Raw genomic sequence first — 22,675 nt, 5'->3', positions numbered from 1 at the left:
AAATTAATTTAATTTTGTACTATTATTTAATATTTAATTTGTAACAAATAAAGTTCTTTTTTTTAAAAAGTCAAATACGTGATTAGTGATCTAACATATATATATATATATATATATATATATATATATATATATATATATATATATATATATATATATATATATATATATATATAAATACGAAGTAACAAGAAGTCCAGAGACCTCTCTCTGATAGTAAATTCCTCCTCTCTGATGACCTCTCTCTGATAGACCTCCAGAGAGGTCTCTGGACTTCTTGTTACTTCGTATAGATGTCGCTGCTAGCGTACCTGGCTGTTATTTTGGTTATAATAACCAAATACTAGACTGCATTTAATTTCAGTTGAACTTCCACAAGTGCTCCTGATGATGAGTTGAATAACTCGAAACACGTGTAGAGCAATGGTGGAGTTCCGATTGAAATGAAATGCAATCTTTTACTTTCATATATATAGATATATATACAACTATGTATCAGCTTTAAATTAATATCAAAATCACAGCATTCTATATTTACTGAATTACTTCAAAACTATTTGGCACCGAGAAGTTTTGTTTATTTAAGACCTCCGTGACCAATGAAAATACCAAGTGTTACATAGTTACATATATGTTTGAACTTTTATTAGAGTGTGGATTCCAATAATAATACAATATATGGAGTTGTATTTAAAAAAACCAAAGTGACTAATGATATCAGAAATGTGGTAAATCTGCCAAAATTGCAAGTACAAAATTTGAAGAGATAATTAGCCGTTTCCTGACTTTTGGTCGACCTGTATAATATCGTGAGTTAACCTTTTAAATACCATCGTTCCCATTTTGGGAACACGATTAAAAATATGTTAGACGCAGAAAGTATCGAAATATTTACAAATATTGTAATAAATGTGTTTTCCGTATGTCCCATTCTTATTTTCTGTTAGCCGAGATGTTTTTTACTTACAGGGTTCACCTAAAAACCGCGTAAAATAACGTCAAATTTCACAATACTTGAACGGCCACGAATTTGTTAGAAGAAAACACGTGGTGGTTATAATAATTTTGAGTTTCAGTTACGTTTAAATAAAGAAATGGATATCTCTTTGGATCCAAAAAGTTTTTATGGTAAATTAGCGGCAGTACAAAAAAGGAAAATACTTATGATCATCTATACGAAGGCACAGATTTATGATAACTGCACTCGATGATGTGGAAGCTTCAACATCTGCAGAACCAGTGGATATTGGTAGTCTTCCTCCTTATTCAGGCCATGTAGGTACTGAAAGCAATGAGTATACTATTTACCATCAGGTGTTAGATATTCATGATGTACCAGACGTAGTACTTGATGAAGCAGAAATTCATGCTTATGAATCTTTTGTCGTAGATAAAGAAGAAAATATATCGGTCCAACGTAAATAGAAAAAGCTTGAGAATATTGGAATTCAAACTCAAGCTTCCACACCATCAAGAGTAGGTGATGAACCGTTGGGCAAATATAAGTTTAAAATTTTTTCAATATTTTTCACACCTGAAATAATTTAATTTATTCGTCATATTACTAGACTCTACGCTCAGAGGGATAGATCAAAATATTCACAACTCTACTATTTCTGAGGAAGAACTCCGTCAGTTTTTGTGGTTACTAGTGATAAGCAGATATCATCATGTTCCTTCTGAGAACGATTACTGGCGTGCTTCAGAATATATGCATATGGAAATACACGATTTGGTGAAATAAATCATATTTCTAGAAGTACATCATAAGAAAGATGTACTGTATGCCAAAGAAACACACGCTGAGAATGTACCAAATGTAAAAAGCGGCTACATAAAATTTTTTGTTTTGATAAATAGTATACACCTTGCTAACATTTTTATTCGTAACATTAGGTTTACAGTTTTAATTTAATTTTTTTGAGTTTTGTTATTGTGTAAGTAATACAGTATGTTTTTACTGGAATGATGTATATTTGTTATATAGTTTTGACATATAGATGCCAACGTTCCCATTTTGGGAACAAATATTTTCTCTCACAACACACTAGTTGCCCTGCGAATAATTTAGTTGATGGAAAAATGAAGAAATTATGGTCATCTTTTTCAAAACTTTTTCCGTTTTTTGTTTCATTACATCATATGAAACATATGAAATATGAGTCATATTTCACGGTATAGTCCTCCAAATCAAATCAAATAAGAATATTATGTAATAATTTTGTCAATTTTTTTAAATTGAAGTTTTGTTTCGACATGTCGAGGGCCTCTCTATGTCGGGGACCCCTGTATGTCGAGAGTCTCCGTCTAATTGATACGGCTGATACGGTGGTAGCTACGCTCTTGCAGAGCATAATGAGATGTAGTGTCGAATGTTGACGAATTTCTGATTCTTCAGTTGACTAGATTGCAATAGTGAAAAATTTCAAAGGCGTTTTTACGAAAAAAAAGTATATTTTCGATAAAATTTTTCTTAATGGTTTTCTCACAGCTAATACAGTCGTTACAATATTCAAAGTTAACCGCCGTATCGTCATATCAAAGGCTGTTTTCCACTACTTGGTTAAAAGTATTTATATGTCATCTACTTTGGATGGCAACAAATGGAAAATAGCTCGGAATTCAAAACTACTCAACAAACGTTATAATTTAATATAATTTTTAAGAAGCAATTAGTCTTACTTCCACAATATAGAGGAATACAGGAGAAAAAAGTATTTATAATTCTTAGTCCCATTGTAATTCGATACCAACTCGGTGGTCATTAATTACGCTTCGTTTTAGTGATAGATTAGGTTTTATAACATTTTCTCGTATGTTAAGATAAATTTCAATATTAATTAATAAAACTGTACATATATATAGTTTCAGTTTAAATATTTTTCCTATTGCTTTTACCAATCTTTTAAATTTTAACTCAGTTTTTTCTAGATATCGTACTTTTCCAAGAACACTTGACAAATACTTAGCTTTTCGATAACGAAACAACAGTTAATGCACGTTAAATACGCCACTTTACTGCCTCATTTCCTGCTCTTTCTTCGTGTAAAGTCCTTTATTAGCACCCTGTGTGTTCACAATACTTCACCTGCTATCTTCTTAAATAGGCGTCCCAAAAGTTAACATCATTTTCACAATAGAATGTGCGGTATTTTGTGAGATTGGTAGGGATTTGTTTTGTGGGTGGGTTTGGTATTTGGTATTTCTCGAAAACCGTTTGATAAAAGGCCGTTTTTTACCTTCGAGGACTTTCCGAACAGACCATTATTTATACTGTCAGTGTTAATAGCTATTTTCTCAGCACGACGATATCGATGGTTTTGCCAAATCATGATACCTCAAAGTGTTTTCTTTAAATTGGATTGATTTATTTTATCTAAGTGTAAAAAGTAATCTAGCTGGAGCCATATAGCTCCAGAATTATCACCGATCTTTTAAGTGTGTTAAAATAACGATAACAATATTTTAACGATGAAATAATTCAATCAATAATAATTAATTTTTATTGAGAGATGAGACAATAATAATTGAGGATATTCTAATATGCATTTGGGTCAATCCAGGAGGTAATACGAAGGGATACAGCTTTTGAATGTAGAAATCATGCTAAAGATGCCATGCATAAGCAAGATATAGCACTAGATATGGCAACTGTGATAAATACGATAGGCGAGGATGTGAGTGAGTTGATTGAGTGTCTGGGTGCAGCACAGGAGTTGGCTTGTGTAATGTCAAATAGGAGGTATGAAAAGAAAACCATACTGATGAACCAAGCAACTTGAATATTTGCATGAGAGTATCTCAAATTGAAGGGAGTGCAGGACTTTAAGAATAGTGTAGCAGGAGATTTGGAAGAAAGAATGAACCTGCTTCAGTATCTCGAAAGGAGGCAGGACTTTAAGATTGTGTGTACCGAATTGAAGAGGAAAAAGGTTCCGCCTGACCAAGGAAGAGAAACTCCGTTTAATACGGGAGCTCTTTCCTCAGGTGGAGGGTAGGCGTGAAAGGGTTACCAGTTTCGTAGGGGCGGAACCCCTCACTGAACTGAAACTCGGCAAGGATGTTGGACGGATGAAGATCCGAAAGGCACTTGGCATAAACGGAATAGCGAGTACTGATCTCCACACAAAGATGGGACAAAGTTTCTGAAAGTACTTTCTTGAAATGACATAACCAATAACAAAAACTTTAGTTAAACCTTTTTCAGAATTTGTATAATAGTCTATTTTGAAAACAATATCCGGATTGAAAATCGAAATGTCAAACCTTTGTTAATTAAAAATATGATTTTCATTTTTATAAAAGATGCTCGATTTTGTTCTATTCATGGACTTATTTGATGTGTGCTGCCCTAGTTTTCATTGTGCAACCTAAATACTTGTACTTTTGAACACATTCTATTGGTTTTTCTTCATATTCCAGGGCAAATATTTGGGCTGCACTGCTGCATACTTAAAGAAGGGATAACATCCCAAATAAAATAAACTCGGGCCCCTTATAAAAAAATTAAGACTGACTGACCTAATGGTATCAATTGGGTCAGTCAGTCTTAGCTGTATAAGAATAAAGATAAAGAAAACGAGGATGTTATATATTAATATAAAGCACATTATCGATTTGTGTGAACCCGAAATTCTAAGACGCATACAACTAGCAAGAGCAGCAATAATTGAACTAAACGGGGTCTGGCGTGATTAATGACAAACTAGAAGAGACTCGTTTTAACTCTGGTCTTTTCCATATTTTACTATGCATGCGAGACATGGACAGTCATAGAATCAGATAGACGCTTTTGAAATGGGGACATAGAGACGACTGCTTCGAATTCAATGGACTTCTTGCTGTACGAATATCTCGGTTCTAGATGAAAGTAAATCCAACCAGCGTCTCTCTAGTACTGTTAACTCCAGAATTTTAATGTTTTTTGGTCCTATAAATCGAATTGATCACAAAATGGAGCGGTTGGTGGTCCAAGGAAGACTTCAGAGTCAACGCCAATGCGGCAGATCTCCACAGCGATGGGCAAACATTGCGAAAAAGCTTCTTAACAAACAGTATACTGAGGCAGTACATGTAACAGATAACCGCGTCCATTAGAGAAACATCTTTAATCAAACTATCCGCTATATCAGCTGCTGAAGCTAAATGATGAACCACAACACATCTGCTACGATCTTAATGACTATGATATTGACATTATCGATTCACTGGATATATTTTTCATTTTTCCTTTATTTATATATTTATACATGTTATCATTAGCAATATATATTTTTGCTCCATCTGTTGGTAATTCTACGTTTTGTAAGAGTTTGTCTATTTATATCACTTCATTATGTTGTGCAATTTTTTGCATTTTTTCTTGATTTTTCAGTCAGTATATTTTGAAGGTTATATTTCTTATTATTTATGTGTTTTTCTTACGCGGTTGAATTTAAAATAAGAGTTTTGTTACAAAATAAATTATCGATTTATTATATGTAATTATAACAAATATTTTTATGGTTTTTACAAATTTCAAAATTGATTTATATTAGTGTATAATCAGTTATTTTTATGTTTATGGAATCAAAGTGTGAATTAAAATATTAACGTAACTCATTCTTTTTGAATTATATTTTCAGTATCCGTTGCAATTAATAACTATTTACTATTTAAATATATTAAAACATTGCTAAAATAATGGATTTCAAGTATCAAGGTTTAATGTTTTTCAAGATGCAGTTGGCTGTGACTTCTGAGTACTCATAAAAATACTTGAAATACATAGTTCGCGATGAGAACAATATGAAACGAGGTAGTTTTTATCGTCTTTTAATCAGATATGCGATCGTTTGTTGTAAATTTTATTTAGTAACTCGAAACCCTTTACTAATATCGAACTACACAATTTCACGAACGTACTCCAACATTCTATACAAGGAAATAATACAGTATATGAAAGTTTTTTTTTCAAGCAGCAGCTATAGAATTTTTCATATAAAAAAAATTCATTCAAGATTTACGACGTCAGAACCCCACAGCGTTGCCAAAACATCAGAATAGTTAGTAAGTGAGGAATTTTTAAAATGTCCACTATTTGTCAAACTGTTATATTAACAGTAAATACACTTAGTTTTAAGACTACTACAACACACTAAAATACATAAAAATTTTAATACAAAATTATATATTCTAAATTTTAAACTTACATCTTTTAGAGCATTAATAGTAAAAACGTCCCGCAATTATTTCTTGTTCAAAATAATCTGTCTTATAATATATAATTATATGAAAGCTTATCAACTTTCTACAGACTATTTAGTTGTTTTTGCATAGCACAATCACAATACACAATAATTAATAGTTTTTAAAGCTATTAATCTGAATTTAATATGTATTTATAAATACAATTTATTAATATATAATATATTATAATCAAATTGTGTAAGAAATCAAAACATAAACAAAATTCTTACTCTAAAAAAGCGGCAACACTTTATACAATTTTGTCACGCGCTGAACTGTCATTAAAATTTGAAGTATTCGCGTATCAGTTGCGTACAATTGTCTAATCTATTTAATTAAAATTATTATTTTGTGGAATATTAGACTTAAAGAATTATTTCATAAAATTTATATTATTAATAATAACAAATGTTTTTGGTTATTTAATCAATATACTTCTAAAATTCACAATATAATGATGATTACATTTTTCTGATTATTATACCATGTTGATGCCTGTGAAAGATCGAGGAGTTCCGTATGGGTTTCATATTATTAGCTGTGTTAGAAAAATTTAAACTCTAAGAAAGGAGGATTCTCGAAATAATGGATTCATTTCATTTTATTTACATTCATTATATTAACAAAGAAAGATTCCTACTTTGGATAAACTTTTAGTAGACATTAATGAAGACGGCAATATTTAAGGGAAATTAGAAGATTACGAAGAGGAGGCAAAAATATTTTTTTTATTTAGATAAAGCATGGATAAATGAAGAGCATTTTGTAAAAAAAGTTTGGCAAAATAAGGCATTTACAGAAGGTTTGTCTACGAGCTTAAAATTTCCAAAAGGTAACGATTAACTCATATTCTTCTTCTTCCTCTTTATAACCAATGGTACAATACCTCTATGGAAGGTTGTCACTCCATCTTTTGCGCGGTCGTCCCATACTTCTTCTGCCGTTTGGTGACTTATCTCTTGCTATTTTGACGACACGGGTCTCCTCCATTCTGCTTATGTGGTAATTCCATTCTTTTTTCTAATTTGTGTCCATTCATTTATATACTGTACGTTACATCTTCTTCTAATGTCTTCACTTCTCTTTCGATCTCTTAGCGTATTTCCTGTAATTCTTCTCAGTACTTTCATCTCTGTCGTTTCCAGTAGCCTTTGCGTTGTGGCTGTGTTGGGTCTTCCTTCTAAGGCATATGTCATTATTGGTCTTATACTGGATTTATAAATTCTTGATTTCATCTCAGTGTTGTGTGTCTGTTTCGCCATATTGTGTTATTAAGACATTAAGGCCTGCCAGTCTATTTGCTTTTTGTACTTGATCTCTCACTTCTTTATCCAGGTCTCCATGTCTAGATAGGGTAATTCCCAGGTATTTTATTTTCATTACTTGTTCAATACTGATGCCATTAATTTCTATTTTACATCTGGTTGGTTCTTTGCTGACTACTATTGTTTTAGTTTTCTGAGATGAGAATGTCATATTAAATTCTTTTGCTCCTATGTTAAATCTGTGCACCAGTCTTTGCAGATTATCTTGGGCTATCAATATTGCGTCGTCTGCCTAATAGAGTATTTTGATTACTTAGTTTCCCATTCTGTATCCTCTTCCTTTGTTAACGCTTTTGATGATTTCATCCATGATCAAATTGAAGAGCATGGGGCTAAATGAATCCCTTTGTCGATTCCACTGCCTATTTCTATAGGTTCTGTAAGTTGTCCATCTGTTCTGACTTCCATTTTGTTGTTTCGGTCGATGTTTTCGATAGTTTTTATAATATTTAGGGAATTTTCTCTATTATACAGAAGATGAATTACATCTTTGAGTCTTACTCTGTCAAGTGATTTCTCAGTAATTTGCTTTATAACGAATATTGCATCTGTACATGATTTTTCACTACGAAAACCCTATTGTTCATCTGCTAAACTTATCTTCTGATTTATTAGCACTTCTAAAATTTTAGATGTAAGTTTTAACGTAGTATTTAAAAAAGTTTATACCTCTGTAGTTTTCTGGCTGTTTTGTATCTCCTTTTTTGAATAGTAGAATTAGTTCGCTCGTTCTCCATTCTTCCGGTATTTTATTGCGTTTATAATTTTATTAATTAATGTTGTTAATTGTTCTATCATTGCTGCTTCACAATATTTCAGTAACTCTTTTGGTATCCCATCTTTACCTGCTGCTTTTATGTTCTTCAGGTTTTCAAGTATTTTCTGAACTTCCTGTACATTTATATTAAGTTCTTCATTTGTGTTAATTTCTGGTGTTTCAGTTTCTAGCATCGTTTGTTCTTTCTCTGCATATAGCTTTTTTAGGTAGTCAATCCACTTATCCTTTACTATGTGTTTTGGTTTTATTAGTTCCTTTACCTCCGTTCTTTGACCTCTTATGAAGCGCCATATTTCCTTTTGCAGAACTTAAAAATCATGTACCTTTTCTTTCGAACAGCGTTCCCAGTGATCATTTTTTATTTCTCTTACAAGTGCATGTGTTTCGTTTCTAATTGTCTTGTAATTTTGGTATGCCTCTTGTGTTGTGGCTGACATGTATTTCAGGTAAGCTTTTTTCACTCATATTGGAGGAGATAAAGGATTTGATGATGGAGGCTTGCTAGATTTTATTTCAAATTCTACAAACGACTACCATGAAGAAATGCCTGCTGATGTTTTTGATGATCAATTCTGTAATAGTCATGTACAATGTCAGTTACTATTCAAGATTAAAGGAACCGTTACTTAACACTAAAGGAGAAAGCAAGAACTCTTTGATTGGCTAACAACCAAAGAAATAGTAGTGCTAGCAGAAGGTTTACTCAAAAAGAAGTTATTGCATCTATGCAAATATTATTCACCAAAAATTTAAAAAGAATAGTGTGGATAAAATAGTAAAAGAACATGGAGTTGAACATGGAACAAATGAAGGGATATGTCGCGAGAAATAATACATTTAAACTTCAAGATCAAAAATTTCATCTGACAATTGGCAAAAAGATATAAGAAGTGTCATAGCAGAGGAAGAAACATTCTAGATACTCGATGTGTTAATAAAGGAAACGATAGAACCAATTATTATTTCTGTGGGAAATGAAGAAACTGATGATGATGATGATGCCTCCTTATCGAAAGAAGACAACTTATGTATTTACGTATTAATTACATATTTATATTACTAATTATAAGTTTATATGACGCTAGTACCCAAAAATATATTTATTATTAAATTGTAAGGAAATGTCCTAAACCAATATTTAGTATTTTATAAAAATTAATGTGGGTACGTAATATTGACATTTTAATTTTTTTTTATATTAAAGTAATTTTATGTTCTCCGTTACTGAGGCGTTTAGTTGTTGCTTAATCCCTTAGAGTTTGTTCATTTGCATTTTATGATGTACTTATTATATTTGAGGTTTACCGAGGTGGTCATATTAAAGTGAAATTCTGTGAAAATTCAGATAAGAAGGTATTAATTATTGTATTTTTTTTTTCATTGACCAACCCTGTATTCAGACCTTTGCTATAAAATTTGTGCTATTAATAATTTTCAAATGTACTCTAGTAGTCTGTGATCCGCTATCGCTTCGATGTACGTTCTTGTGTCCATCGTCTTGTTATGGATATTTGGCCTAACGAGAATCAATAAATATTTCAGATATTTGTCTAATGTAAGGTATAGCAATCGTATAGTATTCGGATACTTCTAAAAACGAATATAGAAAATGTAAAATAGGAAAACGTACCAGAATGTAACAGGCAACATAAAAATATAGAAGAATAAAATATCTATTTAGAACAAAATCCAGTATTAACGAGGTAAACCCGATAAAGCAAATTAAAAAAATATTAATCAAACTAAAATGGGTTTTCAGAACCAAAACAAAAAAGTATCTAATATTTGAACCTGATAGATACTATTGTAGCGAGATTAAATAAAAAGAGCGGTTCGAATTTATATATATTTATTTATAACTTTACAGTTCGGTAGTATCGTAACAACTAAACTCACTCCTAAAAACGTTACATATATATAACAAAGTTACTATGTTCTAGAATATTCTGGCGTTGTCCCACCTCTAATTCGCCTACGTGACCGGTTATTCTCTCTCGCACTCGATACATCGCGAATGTTCTAGAAGAGTATTAGAGATGCAATGCAACCGTTACCTGGGCCATGCCAAAAGTATGTTCGTAACACTATCATACACAGAAAACTATCAATAATGCTGAAACAATATATTATAACTTAAATTTAAATCAGAGGAAGCAAAGATGCCAAGAATCTCATTAAAAATTAGAAAGCAAAGAAATATACTTACGTGTTAAACAATAAACAACAAGCATAGTTTGCAATGAAATTAAAACACAATTAATGCGGAATTTTCACTTTGAATGTTTTGAGTTTAATAAATGCTATTAGTTCACAAAAGTTTGTAGACGAAAGAGCATGCGACGTAAAGATAAACCAATGTTGAAGCCTTAAACTCTTCCAAAGATTCAAGCTCAGGACCAGACGGTATCCCCTTAGCATTTTTACTACATCTACCTGACAATGGAAAAATTTATTACTAGACCTTTATAATTTTATCTGGAGTAACCAGGTTTTCCCATCAACTTGGTCCGAAGCAATAATACTACCACTTCTTAAACCTGAGAAATCCCTGACATCACCTGAGTCATATCGACCAATATATTTAACCAATATTATATGTAAAGTGTTAGGGAAAATGGTAAATAAAAGGCTGAGATGGTATTTAGAACAACAAAAACTCCTTATTCCACTATAGATCCACTATGGATAACATAATAGACTTTGAGTCAGGAATACATGAAGCATTTTCAAATAAGCAAGATTGTATCGCAGTTTTTTTTATATTAATAGAGCTTATGATACTGTCTGGCGATACAATATCATATCAAAATTGCATAATTGTAATATCAAAGGCAATATGTTAAAATTTATATCCAATTTTCTTCAATTTGAGGACCACAAGGATCAGTTATAAGCTCAACCCTTTTTCTAATAGCCATAAACGACATACTTCAACAATGCTCACCGATTTTTAAAGGAAGATTATACACTGATGACTTAGTTTTATTTGCCAAAGGAAAAAACTCTACATCTATTCAAAAACATTTACAACAAACAATCAATCAGTTAGAATTATGGTCTAGGACTATCGGATTACAATTTTCACCGACCAAAAGTAAATGTATTTTATTCACACGAAAACATAACACTCTAACTCCACATCTGAAGCTATATAATCAAACCCTCAGTTTCACAAATAATATCAGATTTTTAGGTATGATTTTCGACCAAACGCTGTCCTGGAAAAACATACAGAGGAACTTCAAAAATCATGCCAAGCAGGATTAAATTTTATGAAAACTATTTCCAGCAAAAACTGGGGAGTAGATCAAAATACACTATTACATGTATATAAATCTTTAGTTAGATCCAAACTCGACTATGGTGCGACAATTTATTCATCAAGCAAAGTATCAGTATTGAAAACCTTAGAAACTGATCAAAACACAGGTCTACGAATAGCTACAGGTGCGTTTCGAACGACACCAGTTGAAAGTTTACAATGCTTAAGAGGAGAACCACCCCTAAGATTACGATGCAAATACCTTTCTCTCTCATATGCTTCTAAAATAGCTAGTAATAAAGAACACCCTACTTATACCAATACGTTCACAGATCGATTTCAAGGCACTTTCTGTACAACAAGACTAGATCCACCATTTTACGAAAGAGTTAGAAGAAACCTTCATGACTTACATCTTGAATTTCCTGAAATTCTCCCAACAAATTCCCTAACTTCTCCACCTTGGTTAATACCAATTCCCAAGATTAATACTAACCTTAGTATATATAAAAAACGTGAGACTTGATCCTGAGCTTGAACAGACCTGATCAAACAATCATTCTTAATAGAAATGGAAACTTAACTTATCACTATAAGATATACACTGACGCATCCAAATCTTCAGACGGTGTTAGTGCAGCCATCCTCACACCCAATACATCTTTAAAATTTAAATTCAATCCCATTACTTTGTCATACACTGCAGAGTTGTTTGCAATATTACAAGCACTTATCCATATAAAAGAGTCGAAACAGTCCCCGTCTCATAATAACCGATTCACTAAGCTCACTTCACACTATCAAACGTTTATATACCAATAATCCAATTGCCTCACATATCAAATCAGAAATAGAGATTCTAAATAATAATAAGATCACTGTTGACTTCGTGTTTGTTCCATCACATTCAGGTATACAAGAAAATGAAGAAGCAGATGAACTAGACCGCTTAGAATCCTTCAGCCAGGACTCCATTCTTATTAATGAGGTATCTTCAGATGACTTCAAGTCAGAAATAAAATACAAAGTGTTAAGTGCGTGGCAAAATAAGTGGAGTGCATCACAAAATAAACTCAAGGAAATCAAACAATTAGTGAAACCGTGGCTCCAACCCACAGCGAATAGACACGACCAAGTGAGAATAACACGTTTGCGACTATAAGACTATAAGATATAGGACACAGTAACTTTACACATAAACACCTCTTTACGCGAACTGTGCCGCCAATGTGTGACAATTGTCAAGGAACACTCTCCTTGAAGCATATACTAACTCAGTGCAAAACATATGAAGCAGCAATAAAGAAGAACACTATCCCAAATAATATAAAGGAAGCCTAAGGAAACAACATGAACATTAAAAACACAATAAGTTATCTTAAACACTCAGGACTGTATCAAATTGATGAGACTAACAAAGGGAGAGAGCAAAATTTAAATACCAATTAAATTATGCATATTGAATGCAAAATTAAAAATAGGAAAAGAAAGATATAGGAATCATATTAATTACTTTTAAATATATTAATCAGTAAAAATCTAATAAGTATTATAACTTGGCTGTGCACCGAGAGGTAAGAAAGCATAGACAATACAGAAGAATAATGAATTTTTCCAGTGTCTTTTCAGCGTTTTCTGATTATTTTTAGAATATAAATAGAAATATAATCCAAAACCTATTACTTTTATCCCCTTACTCACGTACTTGCATGAGCTGCATAATTATGTCTGAGTGAATATGAACAAACAATCGCGTATGCGGGTTTGTTTTCAGGAAAGGGAGTTAAGATCTTATCAACAAGGCCTATCAAAAAATGTTTCCTTAACTTGTTAATACATTGATGGAGATGTTAAGTTTCTTTCACTACAAAAAAAAAACAATTTATTCAACAAACAATACTCTCTCAAATATTACATTTGTATGTGTAGTAAAAATATGACTGCAAATATTACATTTGTTATTTGTAACATTTTTGATTGTTATGTGTTACTATTCACTGTTTCATTAAAGTCTAGTGATACCCTCACAGAATTTTTACCAATTCGAAGTACGTTTCCTTGAATTTATTGCTCACCGCATTTTGTGTGCAAATTTAAATGGGGAAAAAGAAAAACCTTTGGTGATTGGTAAAAGTGAAAATCCTCGATGTTTTATAAATTTTCATGTTGATCAACTCCAAGTCGACTGGTATTAGAACAAAAGGGCCTGGGTGAACAGAGATATCATGACAGATTAGCTGCACAAATTTGACAGAAAAATGCAACGTCAAATAAGAAAAATTCTCTTTTTCCTAGACAACGCAACATCCCATCCGGATATTCAGTTATCTAACATATCGATAATATTTTTGCCACCTAATACTACAAAACATTAAAATAGAATAAAATAGATATAGAAAGTTTTTGATGAGAAGAATGTTACTATATATAGAATGTTTTTAATCAATGGCTGAACTAGAGAAGTCCATAATGATTGCTAATGCCTAATTTGGATTGTGGGAGCATGGAGAGACATTTCAACCAAAACAATTGAAAATTGTTTCATTAGGTGCGATTTTTTAAAAACGATAGTAATGGAAAAGAAATTATGAAAAATCTGGAGCTACAAGAACATACTTTTCTTTGTTCGAGTCTCATATTCAATATGGCCTTTCCTTTTGGGGTTCTAGTACAGCTGCCCAATCTGATGTTATTTTTAAATTACAAAAAAAGCAATACGGCATCTTTTTGGCGTCAGTACAATAACACCTTGCAAAAGCTACTTTAAAAATCACGGGATTTTAACTCTTCCCTCTTTATATATTCTGGAAACTGTTTGCTTAATTCGTAAACACCTATAATGTAATTATACATGTTTTTACATGTCCATGTGTAATTATACATGTTTTTCCAACAAGACCAAGTCTAACTACTCCACTAGCAATTCAAGCTTTCATGTGTATTTACCGATCCCATCCACTGAGTTAGTAAATAAATCTGTATTATATTCGGCAAAAAAATTATACAACCATCTCCCTTTTCAACTTAAATCTACAACTTTCAGTAAATTGAGAAAAGCCTATCTATCTGAAAGACCTTATTATTCAGTGGAAGAGTTTCTCAACGAATAATTAAGAAAGTACAGTTCGTTTAGGCACAAGTAACAAAGTATTTTTATATATATTTTTGTATCACATGCAGCAGCTTAAACTTATTCGTCTATTACAGTCTTAGTTCGTAAGGTTTTATTACGTAATTTGCAATATTATAGTAAAATTTTGCAACGGATTGTATATTTTATTATATTTTATTCTGTGATATTGACGATTTATGTAATTTTAGTAAATTTTAATTGTAATTGTTGTTGTTTTTTTTAACTTTTATAACTTTGTACATAAAATTGTACAATTTTCAGTGACAATAAAGCCTATTTCTTCTTCTTCTACAAGATCTGGAAGATGATTCGCCATTGTCAACCTTTGAGAAAGTCATAGAGTTGAAAATTTTGTGAACTACCTAGAGATTGATACAGCCCTATTGATGGAAAATCCTAAAGTAAACTTAGTAGTTGTGTTAGTCACTAAAAAAAACGAACAGGTGTCCAATGATTGCGACAATGAGAGTGACGATGAACTATGAATATCTGATGTAATTCTTAATTTTGAGTCAGAAATTGTGAAAAATAATGTTCAAAACTAAAAACAAACCAAAATTAATGATTTTTTTACATTAGTATTTTGTTTTATTTGTGTATATGTATATACTTACGCAAATATGTACGACAATATATAATTACAGATCAAGCAAATCGAGACCCCTATTTTATTTCAATGGATTAAGCGATAACTCTACACAACGGACAACTCTGGACAACGGAAACTTATGTTCCCACGTTGGTGTCCGTTATGGATAAGTTTCACTGTATTACGTTTTATCTACTTTGTTGTATTGGATGGAAAGCTGGACATTAAAGAAATAACAAATAGTTTTTTCTTTAATGCCCAGCATTTAAGATATGGTGCTACAGTCGGATGCACAAAATACCTCGGATTCAAAAAGTTACTAATGCTAAAGTGCTAAGACGATTACAAAAAGAGTACGAAGTCAGTAAAACAATGCAAGTGAGAATAATGATATCATGCAGTTATATATCAAAGGTAAGAAAAAAGTTGACCAAAGGAGATATTTCTGACTGAGAAACGTTCGAGAACAGTATAATTGAAGTTGAGTAATTCTCTTCAGAGTGACTGCAAATAGAGTACGGATAGCTATGATGATAACCAACCTCCGATAAGAAAAGGAACTACCAGAAGAAGAATCACTGCTGTATCAGGGTTAAAAATATAAAAGATTATATATTTTATATTATATCGTTTTGTCGATTTTCTCCTACTCCTTGATGTAGTTCTGTCTATATGTAGTATGATGTAGATCTAAATTAAGTTCAGTTTTTAATTATCTTTACTCTATCTTCTAATAATTGTTACACCAGGAAAGTGAGCATTCAAAAGTCGTCTCTTTTTTTTTTTGTTAATTTTTGCCGTAGTCTATACCGTTTATAATTGTAGGTAGTCCATTGCCGTTAGAGTAATATTTTGAGATAATTTTTGAATACACCTCGCCGGTAAATTAGTGATCCCTTCACAGAATTACCTTTCAGAACTTCTTTAGATTTTATTTTGTTATAGCCTGTTTGTATAGTTTTACATATATGAACTTTTGTCTATGTTAGAGGCACTAGTCTATAGTTTTCCTAAAATGGTTGCATGAAAATTAAATTGTAAAACCAACTGTATTTTTTACAATATAATTGTTTTCTCTTTTTTATATACCGATAATTTTTAAAATAATTTTCGACAACCAGTAAAATAAAAATTAGATTTCCGGTTGTTTTCACAATCTTTAGAAATTATATGGTTACCAAATTACTCTGATCTGCTTCCCATAAGTACAATGGTACATTAAAAGTTTCTTCGGTATCTAAAACATATCAAATAACTAAATTCCACTAAATGTCAATAGAGCAATAAACCAAAATGGATGATTTCCTCCGACAGCCCTAAAAATAGCTCAGTGCCTAATCAAAATAAAGTCCTTATTGCAAGATTACACCCGTGGGCCATAAACGCCGTAAATAATATCACAACCTGATCATTTTTTTTCTAAAAATATTATCGTAGGTCAATATAATATACGTGTGACCTATCATTAAATTTTTATTAATGAACGTTCGTTGGCGGGCAAATACATCCTTAAGAGGATTGGGCCCTTTTTCATTTAAGGTGGTCTGTAGATAATAATTTAAAACACTCAATGATAGTAACAAGTTAAACATGAATCCCCGTTCAGTATTTACTGCTCGTTAATTTACCTTCCGGTAGATAGTTTTCGCCTTAGGTCGCGTTAAGTACTTAAGTTAGCGAGACCAATACACTATTCCGTACCTGAAAATACTACATGCAGCAAAAAAAGTGTAGCAAACAAGTCTAGCAAAACATCAAGATGAGTATACACACGGATCGTCCAAACAAGACATGGTTCAAATATGGTACGTAATTCTGACTCTGGTTATAAAAGCCTCATATATCATTTAATATTTTCCTGCATCATATTTTCTAGTTTTTGTCAAGAATTTGAGAGCTAGTTTCCCAAAGCTTCCAAGGTACGCCATGATTAGGTAAACACCTCTCTAAATAATCAGGGACCAATTATGCATAATAATGATCACATTGTTTCTTTTTTTTTATTGTATTGACATATTAATGACTAATACTTTTAGGGCCGATTGTTCGAACGCTAATCAAAACTTGATTGTAATCAAATATTTAATTACAATCAAATACGTCACAGCAGCTGTCAAAATTATTAAAAATTGCTTATTGTTATTATTGATTTGTAAATAAAAACATGACATTAACATCAGAAAGAGTTTAATTATGGTTAAATTAAAACGCAAAATAATAAAATTGTATACCTAAAGTAAATCATATATTTTTTTGTATGTTATGGACATTTTCTTCGTATAAAGTGTGGTTATGTTTTATATAAATGTTGTTAAAACAAACCTAAAAAAATAATGAATATTATAGCATCGTATAAGAAATTACGAAGCGATAGATCAAATCAAAAGTATTTTAGTAGTATCAGAGTTCTGGAAAGTCGAATTAATACCAAATGATACTAATGATGGCAAAAAATAACAAATAAAATATTAAACCGTTTATTAGGGCGTTTAAGAAGCGTCACTAAAATTCGAATTCGATGGTTTGTATCCTGACCATAGTTTCCCAAAGATCTGCGGAGAATTGTGAAATAGACCATCAGCCAGATGTCAATATATGTTTAAAAAGCTTAGGATGCCGGCCGATCTGAAAAGTGGAAAAGCTAAAAAAAAAACATTTTTTTGGGGGTACCGAAGTACCATTGTTTGTTTTTATATATCTTTTTTGTATTTTTATGTTTTACCCTTCCAAACCAAAATGACTTACCAAAAAATAGTTAAATGGATTTTATTTCCAATAACTTAAATTATTGCACCTGTCTGTGGTAGAAACAAAGTTATGATTATATCGTAAAATTGATTATTTTTAGACAAAATGGAAAGAAAATCCTTCTCAATGGAGAAAATAAAGACTAAGCTGACAGTCGATTTTGTGACATAGCGTTTCTTAAATAGTTTTGGATTTTTTTTAAACAAGAAAAATCACGTTCAACTGAACTTGAAGGTAATGTCATGAAGTTGAGGGTATAAAAGCAATTAAATCAAATAATTTATATGCTTCAGAAAACATTCAATCTCGTTAATATGTAATCAGCAAAACAGTATATTAAATGGTTTTATATTGTTTTTGACAAACTCGTGAACATCCCTTCTAATTTTCTAATATGATCTTGGAAGTCCTGATCGCGTTTAAATAAAAAATAAATTTTTTTTAATTACCCATATTTGAAGAATTATAGCTCTCATCCAGACCTCGAAATGCAAGTTCTTGTTTTGCTAAAATAATCGTAATATCAATTAAACTTGATAATAAAATTCTATTTTTTTTCTTCATTATATAACTTATTGGATAAAGTAAAATGGTCGATTATCCTTCTTATCTGTAGATAAAATTTGTAAATTTGGAAAAGGCCGGCCCATTGGAATAATTTCTAATCTTTCTTGATTTTGGCGCTTTGAAAAAGGTGTTTTAATCAAACTGCAGATTATATCATTTAAAATATGCATATTCCGAAGCTCGAATAAATCCCGAAGGCGGGCGAATTCGCCGCCTTTGGGGAGAAGATATTCACTGACTATCTGTGTTGCTCGGGTTACTCCTACGTAAGCATAAGACAGAGACATATAGAAGTTCGATTCTATTCTAAGGCGAAAATTTGAAGTGCCTCTTAACTACTACGAGGACCGCAAAATAATTGCTTCGGAGAGAATAAACTAAAACTTCGGAGAGAATATAAAAAATAACTTTTTTTATTTTAAATATGTCTTGTCAAAATTTATAAATCACAATTTTGAAATAAGTAATTTATATTGATAAATAATTTATTATTGTACATTTGAAGAGTTTGACTTAGACGGCGCCTACCTTGCTTACCCCAACAAGCCGCTCCTGTCCTATGTGGGCTTGGCTTCCCTAATTAAATTTCTTTATAAGTTTCTATCTTAGGTCCTGCCTAAGCGTCTTCCCCTCAAGTCTTCTTTGCTCTTCCTCTCCTACTCCGTCCAGAAACCCGCAGATCAGCAATTAGTGAACAAGACACCTAAAACTAAACCAAAGATTATTCTGTATTTTCGTCTAAAATTTTATGGTCCGGTAGTATATGTAGTTAAGAGACATACAGTGGTCTCTATTTTCGTGCCTATATATCGCATCCTTTGTAGTATAAATATTTGATTTATAGGCCTTTGTTTCTGTCTCCAGGTTTTTCTTAGGTCTAAAAATATTTGATGAATGCCAATATATTGCTAAACATGTGATAGTATGGACGAAGCACAAACCTTTCGATAGAAAGTTTGTGCCCCGGCACAAATGGGAATAGGACTGAACATTATTTTAATGCATAATAAGCGCTATAAAGCAAATTTTAAAGATGGTTTCTAGAAGACAGATGTAGGAGGTAGCTAGGTAGAAAATCACCAAATGAGAGAAAACGCAAACATTTGCGGAATGAAAATGACCTAGAGAAACTAAAAAGATATGATATTAGATTATAACCTTTCGGGAAAGAAAATAACGGTAAGAAGATTAAATTAGAGTAAAATGTCAACGTGAAAGTAAACTAAAAAGCGTTCTGATCAGTCAAAACGTAAGTGTTGTTAAAAATATAGGAGTAAACCAAAAGAAACTAAAGAGATTTGAATTAAAGATACTACGTAAAACTAACGAGTAGAAGAACATAAGAGGAAGCAAAATACTGGTAATAATAATCCTAGCCAATATATTTTTTTTAGCCATTTTAAGACATAAGTAATAACAATGTTGTAAAGAAAATATAAACTAATAAAAAACATATATTATATATATACATATATATATATATTATAGTGATATTTAAAGTCTTGGTGCGCCAAGCAATAATTAGCTAATTTATTTTTTTTGATTAATTAAAATTATTTAAATGATATGATTATGACTCTATCACAATTTTTTATTCTTTTATCTCAGGGTTAAATTCGTGCTTCAATATCTATGCTATTACATGTGAAAGGTAAGGTCCAGAGAATACCGGAATAATAAAAAACACATATGATCTAACACTATATATTGACATAAAAATAATGAAATAATTCACACTCAAACGTTTTCAATAAACAAATCTCATATAAGGATTCTCAAAATTTTGTTCTCCGTACGTGAACAATCAAAATTTATGGTACAAACAATATTAATTGAAAACTCAAAATCCCAAACTATTCTAACTCTCCTAATCAAAATATTTATATCCTTTCTAAATTACGAGTAAAAATTGTGTTATCAATAAAAGAAAAAACTTCAGAACAACAAAAAATATCTCTCTCTGATGATGAGTGGTCCAAATCCTTGTTCCTTGTAGACTGTATTATCTCCTCTCAACCGCTCCCTATGTAATCAGCAATCTTACAACAGATTGTTGCAAGTATATCGTCCTTAATGATCTCCTTCAAAAGCAACAATCATTCAAATTATGATAGCCTTTCTCCTCTCGATAAACTGAATCTCTCGTTGGCCCGAGTGAAAAATGACTCTTGGAATATCTTCTCTTTACGATAAACTGAATCTCTCGTTGGCCTGAACAGTGACTCTTGGAATATAAGTAGGAAAATATGACTTACAATATTTTGCTGCTTAAGCTTCTGTCGGATACACTAACTCCACAAAAACTCACTAACATTCAACACTACTGCTTGCTACTTCTTGGGAACCACACCAGAGAACAAAAACTGTTCCTCTTACAGACTTGGAAAACCAACTGACTGCTATCTTTTCTCTCTCCTCAATCTCGCTAAACTTTCTCCCACACACTTATCCCACCTTTTTCAATCTCCGCCAATCACAACTCGTCACAATTCCCCCATTTCTTCATTTCGATAACAAACAAATTTTTACCTATAATTATAAATTTCCTAAAACTTATTTACAAATAATATTTTTCTATAAATCTTAAAACTAACAAAAACCTCTTTCTAAAATATCTTCTATTGTCTTTAATCACTGCACTAATGCATTTGTAAAAACCCGTTTCAATTTGTCTTTTGTTTCACTTAAACTTATGCGGGTCACTCAAATTTAACAAAGAAATGATTGATGTAAAGCTTACATTTTGTTTGGTACAGGTAATTCAAGGATTTAATAACTTTCCTTCTCCGAAATGTTTGTTGGATATTATCCTACTTATCTGAATTATTTTAATGTTTTTGAACTTTGAAATATTTTTAAACAAACCAATATTTTTCTCGATTTTACATATCATAACAAATCCCCGCCATTTGATCTGCCGAAAACTCTTTGTTAAATTTTAAAAATGACAAAAGTTTTCTAGGATCAAATTATTTCACTATGTTATTAAAATCTATTCATGATATTGATAGATGTCGTGAATGTTAAAAATACCTAGTATATTTCCTGTCTCTATGTGCGCTAATTCATAACTATTTATCCCATTTTCCGTATTGACCCTATATGGACCTTCAAATATCGGCATCAATTTAGCACAAATACCATTTTGTAAATTCGACACCCTCAGTGCCTTCACTAAGACTTTATCTCCTTTCTGGAATTTGATCGGCCTTCTTCTTCGGGTTCTCTCTTGTCTTTGGAGATATTTCTCTCCACTTCGTCTCAATCTTCTTTGAACCAACTCGATCACTTCTTCGTATTGTCTGGGGGCGGTGTCTTCCCACGGTCTTGTAGGCATTGTTCCTTTCATTATATATAAAGGCGTCTCTTTGGTAACCGTATTTGGAGCACAATTCAAATAGGTCTCGATCTCAAACACTTTTCTGTCCCAATGTCGATGATGTTCTTCCGCGGCAATTCGTAGAAATTTTGTGACTTCTTGTATAAAACGCTCCGATGGGTTGCTCTGTGGATGACGGATGCTTATAAATTTTGTATCGATGCCTCTCTCTCTTAATTCCCTTTTAAAACGTTCGTTCCTAAAATATGTCGCATTGTCCAATAAAATATTGTCTGGTCTTCCCACCGTTTCTATAAAATTGTCTATCTTCCTAAGTATTTCAATTCCTTTTGTGGTTCTGCATGCGTACAATTTAACATATTTTGAGAAAAGATCCACCATAACTAATATGTGTTTATTCCTTTGAGTTGTTGGTATCAAATCGCTCAACATATCAATAGCAACAATATCCAGTTTCTTCCGAGCTACGACGTTTTTTGTGACGTTTTCATTTTTAAAGTTCCTACTTTTACACTTTTGGCATGTCACACAATTTCGAGTCACCTCTTTGGCTATTGTATAGTCCTGTCGACAAATGTAGTTCTCCCTGAACATAAGCCACACCTTTCTACTTCCAATATGTCCGTTGTCACAGTGTAACTTTAAAAAAACTTCTTTTGCCATTTGCTCCGTGATTACATAGAGTTCTTTACCATCGACCCTCTT

This window comes from Diabrotica undecimpunctata, chromosome 1 (assembly GCF_040954645.1).
Source record: "Diabrotica undecimpunctata isolate CICGRU chromosome 1, icDiaUnde3, whole genome shotgun sequence".
Lineage (NCBI taxonomy): Eukaryota > Metazoa > Arthropoda > Insecta > Coleoptera > Chrysomelidae > Diabrotica > Diabrotica undecimpunctata.
Note: the sequence above shows the minus strand (reverse complement) of the source record.